General features: G+C 44.6%; 1 protein-coding gene and 1 pseudogene across 1 annotated transcript in view; both read left to right on the plus strand.

The window, feature by feature from the left end:
* LOC144697683 (uncharacterized) overlaps window positions 1-12,803 on the plus strand; it is a 672,764-nt gene that overhangs the window by 476,107 nt on the left and 183,854 nt on the right. The gene's annotated exons all lie outside the window — the stretch shown is intronic.
* The window catches only part of LOC144697681 (uncharacterized), a 126,425-nt pseudogene that overhangs the window by 109,538 nt on the left and 4,084 nt on the right, over window positions 1-12,803 (plus strand).

Raw genomic sequence — 12,803 nt, forward strand, 5'->3', positions numbered from 1 at the left:
GCTCAGGATCACACTGAAAGGTGATATTCCACAAAGCAGTTACCCAATGGGATTTACTCTCCTCAGCGTCGAGGAGAGCGCATTGTGAGCAGTGAATACACGACACTGGTTTGCAATAAGTACAAAGAAATCACTGTGTCATCTGGAAAGTGTATTTGGAGCCCGAGGATGTGGGGTGGGAGGAGGTGAAAGGGCGGGTGCTGCATCTGCTGGACTTGCGTGGAAATGATTCACAGTGATGTTCATAAGAACACAAGAAATAGGAGCAGGGTAGACCATACTTCCCCTGAGTCTGCTCCATCATTAAATGATCTTCCAGCTCAACTCCACTTTCCCACCCAATTCCCATGTCCATTGATTCCCTTAGTGTCCAAATATTCCTGGATTTCCAACTTGAATATATTCAAGATGGAGAAAACTAGATTCAATTCAAGTTTTAATCTGTAAAATGCACAAACAAGGTGCACATGAATTGCAAATTCACCTCCTCACTGCTTGGTAATCATGTTAACGGAACTTTCCACTGGCCCCGTGCTGAAATCTTGTCATTCCCTGACAGGTATTCTTAATGGTATAAGTGGCGGGTTTAGAATGAAAACTGCCCTCCACTTCACTGCAAGGTTGAGAGACAACTTGCTAGATGATTCGTAATGTCACAGAACATTTGACTGGCTCATTTAATCTCATTTTATTTTAGCTAACCGGAGAATGTCTCAAATAGAAGATGGTGAATAATAGCTCGAAACCACAGTCCTCTCTCCCACTGTCGTAGTGATCCTTCCAACATACAGGAAGTTGGGGCAATAGTGACTTTGATGCGCAGATTAACTCTGTCTCCATATTATAGGAAGGATCGAGGAGCAATGGAGAAGGTGTATAAAAATATTTACTGGGATTATGCCAGAATTGGAAAGTTATATCAATCAACAAAGATTGAACAGTTTGAAAAAGCTTTGACTGGAAATGAGAGTGAGGAATGACCAGACCGAGGCCTTTAAGGTAAACAAATGGTTTGACAGTGTAGACAAGTGGAAGATGATTCCATTTGTGAATGGACGAGAATAAATATAAATTAGTCACTAATAAATTGAATGTGTAAATCAGGAGCAATTTCATTCACCAGAGATAATGCAGAACGTGCTGCAAATACTCAGCACTTGAGAGGAGCATCTGTAGATTGAGAAACGGAGTTAAGTTTTCAGGTCTGTGCACCGATGCAATGCAGTTCTGATGGAAAGTCATAGCCCTGAAATGTAAACTATGTTCCTCTCTCCACAGAAACTACCAGATCTGCTGAAAATTCCAGCATTTTCCGTTTTCATTTCAGATTTACACCACCTGCTTTTCGATAACTGTAGATGGTTCAGAATGTAGAAGTTGTTATCAGAAGGGGTTAAGATTCCAGTGTTAGCTCAAAAGTTATGGGTGAAATTACACTGTAAAATGATCGTTTACCGTTTGCTGACAAGATGAAATTTAGATGTTCTGTGTATCGGAAGGAAAATCACTTGCTCACACTGCCTGCAGTGAGTTCACATCAAAATGTAGGGGTTTGTTCTTCTGTTATTTATACCCGGGACAGACCTGTGCACTTTGCTTGTCATATCAATTGGCTTAATAATGTTATATCGTGGCCCTGTGACTCCAATTGTCATCGGATCGCAAATAATAATTTTTTTGTTCAAAAAATATGAACCTTCAATGGCGGTGGGGGTACCCAGCATTCAAAGGGGAGCAGAATGTGCCCTATCTTCATGACAACAGTTCGGTGCGCGTGCGCATCGTATAGTACGTTTAGCGCATGCGCATTGCGTCGGTTTCATGAGCATGCGCAGTGATGGTCTGTGACCGAAACTGCTCTGAGTGGGTGAGAGGATGTCGAGTGGAGCGAACTAACAGAGTTAGTGGGTGTGTGAGGAGGAATGGAGCCAGCGGAGTGGACAGGGAGGCTTCATAAAGACACAGTGCAGGCCGCAGACCCCAAATAACAAGGTACCGGTCTTGTGTTTGCAGAGAACGGGCCGAAAAAGTCTGGATTTCTGCCTTCGCCAGACCCAGGGTAACGGCCGCCATCTTTATAGGGGCAATGTGCAGCAGGGCGCATGCGCGGTCATCCCGGTCCAGGTAGCAGGAGGAGAGAATGTTGTGCATTTCTATCCTGGGCTGACAGGGTTGGATTTTGGAAACTCCTTTTACAGGGGTTTATAAGAGGAGGATTTACAGACGGGAGAGTCAGGCCAAACATCACATTAAGATCTGACAGAGTCACTCGATTCATCACGACCTGGATCCTCCTTTTCTAATGCTCTGTACAAGCTGTTTCCCAAACCTGTCACTGTCAGTCCAAGATAGAAATTCAGGACCTGGATATTATTGGTCTCTGAGTGTAAGCATTGAGTTCCAGGCCATCAACACTCATATTCTTCCTCGCATCCCTCCATACCTCTTGCCCAAATCTGAAATCTCTGTCCCATAACCCTTTTACAATCAGTTGATAGGAACTGCTTTTCTCTAACTACCTTATCTAAACCTATCATAATCTTCTACATATCTATTACATCTCTCCTCGCTCTCCTTTGTTCCAAGGAGAACAACCCCAACCTAACCTTGTAACTTAAACCCCTCATCCCCAGACCCATTCTGGTAAATCTCCCCTGTACCCTCTCATGGACCCTCCCAGCCTTCATAATTTGTGGTGATCACTGGTTTGTACAGACCCAGATGTTCTGTGTCCGTGTCTGTGACATCATAAGAAAATAAGAAATAGGAACAGTGGGAGACCATTCAGCCCCTTGAGCCTGCTCCGCCATTCAGTAAGATCATGGCTGATCTTCTTGTGTTTTGATTTCCACATTCCCATCTAACCCCGATAACCTTTGATTCCTTTGCCTAACAAGAATCTATCTACCTCGGCCTTAAAAATATTCAATGATCGCGCCTCCACCGCCTTCTGAGGCAGAGAATTCCGAAGTCGTACATCCCTCTGAGAGAAAAAAATTCTCCTTATCTCTGTCCGAAAAGGGCGATCCCCTAATTTTAAAACAGTGCCCCCTAGTTCTGGCTCACCAACAAGGGGAAATATCCTTTTGAAGTCCACCTTGTCAAGGTTGTTCAGGATCTTGTATACTTCAATCAAATCACCCTCACTCTTCTAAACTCCAGTGGAAACAAGCCCAGTCTGTCCAGCCTTTCCTCATAAGACAACCCACTCATTCCAGGTATCAATCTACTTAACCTCATTTGAACCACCTCCAATGCATTTACATCCCTCCTTAAATATGGAGACCAAAACTGCACACAGTATTCGAGGTGCGGTCTTACACAATGCGCTGCATTACTGAAGTTTAACACCCTTACTTTTATGTTCAATCCCTCTCATAATAAAGGATAGCATTCCATTAGCCTTCTTAATTATTTGCTGTAGCTGTATGCTAACTTTTTGTGACTCATGCACTAGAACACCTAGATCCCTCTGCACCTCAGAATTATGCAGCATTCTCCATTTAAGTAACACTCTGTTTTTATGTTCTTCCTGCCATTTGAAGGATTTTTGTCCACTCACTCAACCTATCTCTACCCATCTGCAACCTCCTCATGTCCTCTTCACAACATACTTTCCTACCTATCTTTGTGTCATCTGCAAATTTAGCTACCATGTCTTCACTCCCCTCATCTCAGCCATTGATGTAAATCATATAAAGTTGAGGCCCCAGTCCAGACCACAGTGGGGCACCGCTCGTCACATCCTGCCAATCCAAGAAAGATCCATTTATGCATACTTTATGCCAGCCAGCAAATCTTCTATCCAGGCTCATATGTTACCCCTTAGACCATGCGCTTTTATTTTCCATAATAATTGTTGATGTGGCACCTTACCATAAGAACATAAGAACTAGGAGCAAGAGTAGGCAATTCAGCCCCTCGAGCCTGCCCTGCTATTCATTACGTTCAAGGCTGATATCATTTTGGCCTCAACTCCAATTTCAACCCATTACTAATTAAAAATCTGTCTATCTCCTCCGTAAATTTATTCAGTGTCCCGGCATCCACTGCACTCTGAGGTAGTAAATTCCACAGATTCACGACCCTTTGAGAAAAGTAATTCCTCCTCATCTCTGATTTAAATCTACCACCTCAAACTATGGCCTCTCATTCTAGAATGCCCCAGAAAGGGAAACATCCGCTCCACGTCTACTTTGTCTATCCCCTTTAGCATCTTATATACCTCAATTAGATCTTCTCTCATCCTTCTAAACTGTAGCAAGTATAGGCCTAAACTGCTCAATCTCTCCTCATAAGACAAGCCCTGCATCTCTGGAATAAATCTAGTGAATCTCCTCTGAACCGCCTCCAGTGCAACTACATCCTTCCTCAAGTAAGGGGACCAAAACTGTGCACAGTACTCCAGGTGCAGTCTCACCAATGCCTTGTACAGTTACAACAACACTTCCCTATTTTTATACTCTATTCCTTTAGCAATAAATGCCAACATTCTATTTGCCTTCCTTATTACCTGCTGTACCTGCATACTAGCTTTCAGCGATTCATGCACGAGGACACCCAGATCCCTCTGCACTGAAGTATTCTGAAGTTTCTCTCCATTTAAATAATAAGTCACCTTTTTATTCTTCCGACCAAAATGGATAACCTCACACTTATCCACGTTAAATTCCATCTGCCAAATTTTGGCCCATTCACCTAACCTGTCCATATCCATTTGTAAATTTCTTATTTCTTCCTTGCAACTTACTTTCCCACCTATTTTGGTGTCATCTGCAAATTTAGCTCTAGTACCTTCTATCCCTGAATCCAAGTCATTAATATAGATTGTAAATAGTTGGGGCCCAAGGACTGAATCCTGTGGCACCCCACTAGTTACAGCTTGCCATCCAGAAAAAGACCCAATTATCCCGACTCTCTGCTTTCTGTTGGTTAGCCAATCCTCTATCCAAGCTAATATATTACCCTTAACTCCGTGTGATCTTATCTTGTGTATTAATCTTTTGTGCAGCACCTTATCAAAGGCCTGGAAGTCCAGATATACTAAATCTACAGGATCCCCATTATCCACTTTGCTTGTCACATCTTCAAAGAACTCTAGCAAATTAGTCAAACACGATTTACTCTTCATAAAACCATGCTGACTCTGATGGATTGCATTTTGACTTTCCAAATGCCCCATTCCTACTTCCTTAATAATGGATCCCAACAATTTCCCGACAGACATGGAACTAACTGGTCTATAGTTTCCTACTTTCTGCCACCCCTGCTTTTTGAATAAGGGCATTTTATTAGCCTTTTTCCAATCCACTGGAACCTTTCCAGAATCCAGGGAATTTTAGAATTTTATAGCCAATGCATCCACTATCTTCACTGCCACTCCCTTTCAGACCCTGGGATGTAGGCCATCAGGTCCTGGGGTCTTGTCACCCTTTAATCCCAATAGTTTGCTCAGTACTTTTTCTCTAGTGATGGTGATTGTTCTAAGTTCCTCCTTCTCTATATCCTCTGCACTACCTGTTACTATTGGGGTGGTACTCGTGTCCTGCACTGTGAAAACTGAGGCAAAATATTGATTAAGCGTCTCTGCCATTTCTGCATTTCCCCACTATTAACTCCCCAGTCTCGTCCTCCAAAGGACCAGCATTCACTTTAGCTACTCTCTTTCCTTTTATATACTTGTAGAAGCTTTTGCTATCAGTTTTTACATTTTGCGCTAATTTTCATTCATAATTTACCTTTGCTCTTTTTATTATTTTTTTAGTAACCCTTTGTTGATCTTTAAACATTTTCCAATCTTCCAGCCTGCCACTGACCTTTGCAATTAGATATGCCTTAGTTTTTGCCTTTAAGTTATCTTTAACTTCCTTGCTTAGGCATGGATGCTTTTTCCCTCTCTTAGCATCTTTCTTCCTCGTTGGGATATATTTTACTTGGGAGGAATTGAATATCTCCTTCAATATCTGCCACTGTTCATCAACTATCCTACCTTGTAGTCTTCCTGCCCAGTCCACTAGGGCCAAATCTGCCCTCATGCTTATGTAGTTACCTTTGTTTAACTCCAGAACACTAGTATGAGTCTCAAGTTTCTCGCTCTCAAACTGAACTTGAAATTCTATCATGCTATGATCACTCTTCACTGAAGGATCCTTTACTATGAAATCATTAATTAGTCCCATCTCATTACACAAAAGCAAATCCAGAATAGCCTGCTCCCTGGTTGGTTCCACAACATATTGCTCCAAGAAACAATCTCCAATACACTCTATGAACTCTCCCTCAAGGCTTCCCTTGCCGATTTGATTAGTCCAGTCGATATGCATATTAAAATCACTCATGATTATTGCCACGCCTTTCTTACATGCTCCCAGTATTTCCTGGTTTATACTGTGCCCTACTGCTAAACTACTGTTTGGGGACCTATAGATTACACCCACCAAGTTTCCCTTGCTATTTCTTATTTCTACCCAGACTGACTCTACGTCTTGCTCTCCAGTGCCTATATCATTCCTCACTATAGCACTGATCTCTTCCTTTACTAACAAAGCTACATCACCTCCTTTTCTTTCCTGCCTATCCTTCCGAAACACTGAGTACCCTTGGATATTGAAATCCCAAACTTGTTCTCCCTGTAACCACGTCTCAGTAATCGCCACCAAATCATACCTATTTATCTCTATTTGTGCAGTTATCTCATTAGTTTTATTCTGAATGCTACGTGCATTCCGATACAAAGCCTTTAAGTTTTCCCCATTGTCAATTTTCCCTACTCCTTATATGATTCTTTGGTGCAATATGGCGCTCACACACTCTGACCCTCCCTTTCACTTTTTGATAGCAATCAGCCTCGTCCCTAACCTGCACTCTTACCCTCTCCTTAAACTTTGATTTTTTTATATTTCCATGCAACTGAACCCTCTCCCCACACTATTTAGTTTAAAGCCCTATCTACAACCCTAGTTATGTGATTCACCAGGACACTGGTCCCAGCCTGATTCAAGTGGAGCCCATCCAAACGGAATAGCTCCCTCTTTCCCCATTACTGGTACCAATGTCCCATGAATTCGAACCCAGTTCTCCCACACTAATCTTTGAGCCACGTATTTACCTGTTAATCTTATTGACCCTGTGCCAATTAGCTTGTGGCTCAGGTAGTAATCAGGAGATTTTTATCTTTTTGGTTCTGCTTTTTAATTTAGCCCCAACTGCTCGTATTCCCTCAGCAGAACCTCTTTCCTCGTTCTACCTATATCGTTGGTACCTACATGGACCACGACAACTGCATCTTTCCCCTCCAACTCCAAGTTCCTCTGCAGTCCAGCTGAGATATCCTCAACCCTGGCACCAGGTAGGCAACACAGCTTTCGGGACTCTCGATCCTGGCTACAGAGAACAGTATCTATTCCCCTAACTATTCTGTCCCTGATTTCAACTACATTTCTCTTTTCTCCTCCCACTTGAATGGCTCCCTGTACCACGGTGCTATGGTCAGTTTGCTCATCCTCCCTACAGTTCCCGCTCTGATCCACACAGGGAGCAAGAATCTCGAACCTGTTGGATAAGGGCAAGGGCTGAGGCTACTGCAGTGCTACTTCCTGGATCCCTCTACCTGCCTCACTCATTGTGACACCCTCCTGTCCCTGACCACTGGCCGATTGCTCTCTCCTCTAGCTGCTGCTGATTGCCTGTCCCAGAGTCCTCACCTCGCTCTCTCCTCGTGCTGCTGGCTGCCTGTCCCAGAGTCCTTTTCTCGCTCTCTCCTCTAGGTGCTGCTGGCTGCCTGTCCCAGAGTCCTCCCCTCACTCTCTCCTCTAGCTGCTGCTGGCTGCCTGTCCCAGAGTCCTCCCCTCGCTCTCTCCTCTAGCTGCTGCTGGCTGCCTGTCCCAGAGTCCTCCCCTCGCTCTCTCCTCTATGTGCTGCTGACTGCCTGTCCCAGAGTCCTCCCCTCGCTCTCTCCTCTGGCTGCTGCTGCTGGCTGCCTGTCCCAGAGTCCTCCCCTCGCTCTCTCCTCTTGGTGCTGCTGGCTGCCTGTCCCAGAGTCTTTTTCTCGCACTCTGCTCTTGGTGCTGCTGGCTGCCTGTCCCAGAGTCCTCCTCTCGCACTCTCCAACAGATGCCTTCTTGAAATCCAAGTGCAGTATGCCTACAGGCCCCCCTTTATCCACTGTGCATGTTATTCCTTCAAAAAAACTCCAATAATTTGTTTAAACATGACTTTCCTTTTACAAAACCATGGTGACTCTTCCTGATTGCCTTGAGCTCTTCTAAGTGCTCAGCTATAACCTCCTTAATGATCAATTCTAATAACTTCTCCACGACAGAAGTCAAGCTAACTGGCCTATACTTTCCGGTTTTCTGCCTCCCTCCATTCTTGAATAGAGGGGTTATATTTGCTACTTTCTAATCTGATGGAACCTTTCCAGAATCTAGCAAATTTTGGAAAATTAACACCGACTACCTCATTAGCCGCCTTTGTTAAGACCCCAGTATGTAGTTCATTGGGTCCCAGAGACTTGCCAGCCTGCAGCTTTATCAATTTGCTCAGTACCATTTCCCCAGTGATTTCAATTTCACCAAGTTCCTTTCTCCTGTCAGCTTCTGATTTGCAGCTTTTACTGGAGTGTTTTTTGTATCCTCTATATTGAACACAGAAACTAAATATTTGTTCATCTCTTCCACCATTTCCTTATCTACTATTAACTCCCCATTGACACTCTCTGGAGGACCAACACTGACTGAACTCACTCTTTTCCTTTTTAAGTACCTGAAGAAACTCTTGCTATCCATTTTTAAATTTCATTCTCTAATCTCTTTCTCCTGATAAACCTTTTAGTCATTCTCTGTTGTTCTTTATATTCTGTCCAATCATCTGTCCTGCCACTCACCTTTGTGGTATGCTTTTTCCTTAAGTTTGATGCTTTCCTTAACTTATCCACGGATGTTGGGTCCTCCCCTTAGAATTGTTCTTTATTGTAGAAATGTACTTATTCTGAATGCTCTGAAGTATCCCCTTAAATGTCTGCCACTGCTTCTCTATTAATCTATTCTCTAGCCTAGTTTCCCAGTTCACTTCAGCTAGCCGAGCTTTCATCCCCAGATAGTTGCCCTTATTTAGGTTTAAGATACTAGTCTTATTTGTATTTGTATCGCGCCTTTTGTGTAACAGAATGTTCCAAGGTGTTTCACAGGAGTGTTTCAAGAAACATTTGAGAACGAACCACATGAAGAGATATCAAGGCAGATTAACAAATGTGCAGTTGAAAAGGTAACTTTTAAGGATTATCTTAAAAGGAGGAAAGTGAGGTGGAGAGGTTTATGGAGGAAATTCCAGAGTTCATGCTCTTGGCAGCTGAAGGCGCGGCCACCAAAGGTGGAGGAATTAAAATTGGGAATGCTCAGGAAGTCGGAATTCGAGGAGCGCAGACATCTCATAGGGCTGTGAGGCTGGAGGAGATTAGAGAGGTAGGGAGGGAAAGACCATGGAAAGATTTGAAAACAAGGATGAGAATTTCAAAATTTAGGTTCTCCTTATCGCAGGGTCTTTGTAGGTCAGTGAGCACAGGGGTGATGGGTGAACAAGACTTGGTGCAATTAAGCACACGGGCAGCAGAGTTTTGGATCACCTCAAGATTACAGGGAGATTGAATGTGGGAGGTGGGCCAGGAGTGTGTTAGGATAGTTAAGTCAAGAGGTAACAAAGGAATTGATGAGAGTTTCAGCAGCAGATGAGCTGAGACTGGGGTGGAGTCAGGCGATGTTACTGAGGTTGAAATAGGCGGTCTTGCTGATGATGTGGATATGTGGTTGGAAGCTCATCTTGGGGTGAAATATTTCACCATGGTTGTGAACATTCTGGTTCAGTCTCAGACAGTTGTCAGCGAGAGGGATGGAGTCGATGGATAGGGAGTGGAGTTTCTAGCGGGAACTGAAGACAATGGCTTCAGTCTGCCCAATATTTAACGAGGAAATTTCTGTTCATCCAGTCCTGGATGTCAGACAAGTCAGGATGGTGTGTAACTTGAAAGGGAACTTGGAGGTGATGTTGTTCACATACACCTGCCGCCCTGATCCTTCTGGAGTGAAGAGGTTGAGGGCTCGGAAGATTCTGTTAAAGTTCTGGTTGAGTTGTAGATGATAAAATCCATTTGCTTTCCCGAGCGACTCTGCCACCTCTCTCCCTCCCTCTCTCTCCCTCCCTCTCTCTCTCTCTCTCTCCCTCCCTCTCTCTCTCTCTCTCTCTCTCCCTCCCTCTCTCTCTGTCTCTATTTTCTCTCCGAGAGGCCAGAGTCTTGTGTAGGCCCAGACCGGGTGGCAGGTTCCCTTCCCTGAAGGACATTAGTGAACCAGTTGGGTTTTTATGACAATCCAGCAGTTTTCATGGTCACTTTTTCCTAGTGCCGGCCCCACAAATTCCCAGATTCATTCAGCTCAATTTCACAACCTGCCTTTGTGTTTTTGTGGGTTCTCTCTCACTCCCTTTTTTCTGTTTTAAATCAATTTCACAGGGTATTAGAATGAGAGGATTTGCAGTTGGGAAACTGAAACCAAACATCACATCAGGATCTAATGGTGCAGCCCAGTTTATCTTAACTTGAATATCATCGGATTTTGAACATGGAAGGAGAAAGCACCGTTCACAGTGGGGAGAAACCGTACACGTGTTCTGTGTGTGGACGAGGCTTCAGCCGATCTTTTGACCTGATGGAACATTAATGCCGTCACAATGGAGAGAAACCATGGAAATGTGGGGACTGTGGGAAGGGATTCAAATACCCAGCTGACCTGGAAAAGCATCAGCGCAGTCACACTGGGGAGAGACCGTTCACCTGCTCCACATGTGGTAATGGATTCACTCAGTCATCCCACCTGCAGAAACACCAGCGAGTTCACACCGATGAAAGACCTTTTAAATGCTCAGACTGCGGGAAGTGCTATAAAAGTTCCGGGGAACTCGTGTCCCATCAACGTGTTCACACTGACGAGAGACCATTCAGGTGCTCGAACTGTGGGACTGGGTTCAGGCGATCATCTCAACTCAATGATCATCAGCGAGTTCACACTGATGAGAGACCTTTCAGGTGATCTCAGTGTGGGACTGGGTTCAATACATTATCCGGCCTCACTGTACACCTGAGAATTCACACTGGGGAGAGGCCGTTCACTTGCTCCCAGTGTGGGAAGGGGTTCACTCAGTCATCCCATCTGCTGGCGCACCAGCAAGTTCACACAGAGGAGAGACTTTTCAAATGCCCAGACTGCAGGAAATGCTATAAAAGTTCTGGGAACCTGTTGCGCCATCAGCATGTTCACACTGATGAGAGATAATTCAAGTGCTCTCACTGCGGGACTGGGTTCAAGACATCATCTCAGCTCGCTGTGCACCAGCAAATTCATACTGGGGAGAGGCCGCTCACCTGCTCTGAGTGTGGGAAGGGATTCACTACCTCATCCCACCTGCTGAGACACCAGCGAGTTCACAAGTAACTATAGTGATTGGATTTTGTTGTTAATCACATCCAGACTGAACCATGTTCTTTGGGGTTTGTTTCTGCTGATGTTCATCAACTCCTAATATTCTGGATGATGTTAAATAAATCAGCTTTTTTTTCAGCACAGTGTGTGTTGAATCTTTTAAACATCTCTGTTAGTTCCATTTGAAGGGCTCTCCCTCTCTCCTGTCTCCTCCATCCTCACCTCCAACAACAAGTGTGAGGAGCTCATGGAGCTTCTTTGTCACTAAGATTGAGATAATCCGATCAGCTGCCTCTGCTGCTTTCCTCCCTTCCACTACCCCACCGGGACAAACTGTCTCTAAAGTTCCCCCTTGTCTGAGCCCTGAATCCACATCTTTAGTTTCTCTCCCATCCCCCCTGATGTCCTCCCAATGCTCAACTTGTCCATGAGACGCACCTCCTGTTCCATCGACCCTATTCCCAGGACAATGTTGATCACCCAACTTCCCAATGTTTGAAGACATGGTTACCGGTTCTCTCTCTTCAGGTGCTGTTCTTTGCCTCAAATGTGCCATCATCACCCCGTCCTCAAAAATAAACCTTTGATCCCACCGTTCTTGCAAACAACTGCCCCATCTCCAATCTACCTCTCCTTTCTAGACTCTTGGAATATGCTGTCACCTCCCAAGTCCTAGGATTGTCAGTATAAACAGGTAGGGATGTAGGCTCGATTTGTCATCGGATCACAAAGATAATTTTCTTGTCAAAAGAAAGCCTTTCAATGGCGGCCCAGTTACCCAGCATTCAAAGGGGAGCAGAATGTGCCCCATCCTCAGTACAGCTGGTCATTGCGCATGCGTATTACCACGAGTGCATTTGGAGCATGCGCATTGCGGTCTGTGACTGAAGCTGCTCAGAGCGGATGAGAGAATGTCGAGTGGAGCAAACTAAACACCATCTTTATAGGGGGCAATGTGCAGCAGGACGCATGCGCGGTCATCCTGGTCCAGATAGCAGGAGGAGAGAATGTTGTGAATTTCTATCCTGGACTGACAGGGATGGATTTTGGAAACTCCTCTTACAGGGGGTTAGAAGGCGAGGATTTACAGACTTGGGAAGTCACGCCAAACATCACATGAAGATCTGACAGAGTCACTCGATTCATCAGAACATGGATCCTCCTTTTCTAATGCTCTGTACAAACCGTTTCCCAAACCTGCCACTGTTAGCCCAGGATATAAATTATGGACCTGGATTTTATCAGCCTCTGAGTGTCAGCGTTGAGTTCCAGGCCATTAACACTCACTATGTAAAAACATTCTTCCTCACGTCTCCCCTATAGCTCTTGCCC

Source organism: Cetorhinus maximus, chromosome 23, assembly GCF_964194155.1.
Source record: "Cetorhinus maximus chromosome 23, sCetMax3.hap1.1, whole genome shotgun sequence".
In the NCBI taxonomy this organism is placed as follows: domain Eukaryota; kingdom Metazoa; phylum Chordata; class Chondrichthyes; order Lamniformes; family Cetorhinidae; genus Cetorhinus; species Cetorhinus maximus.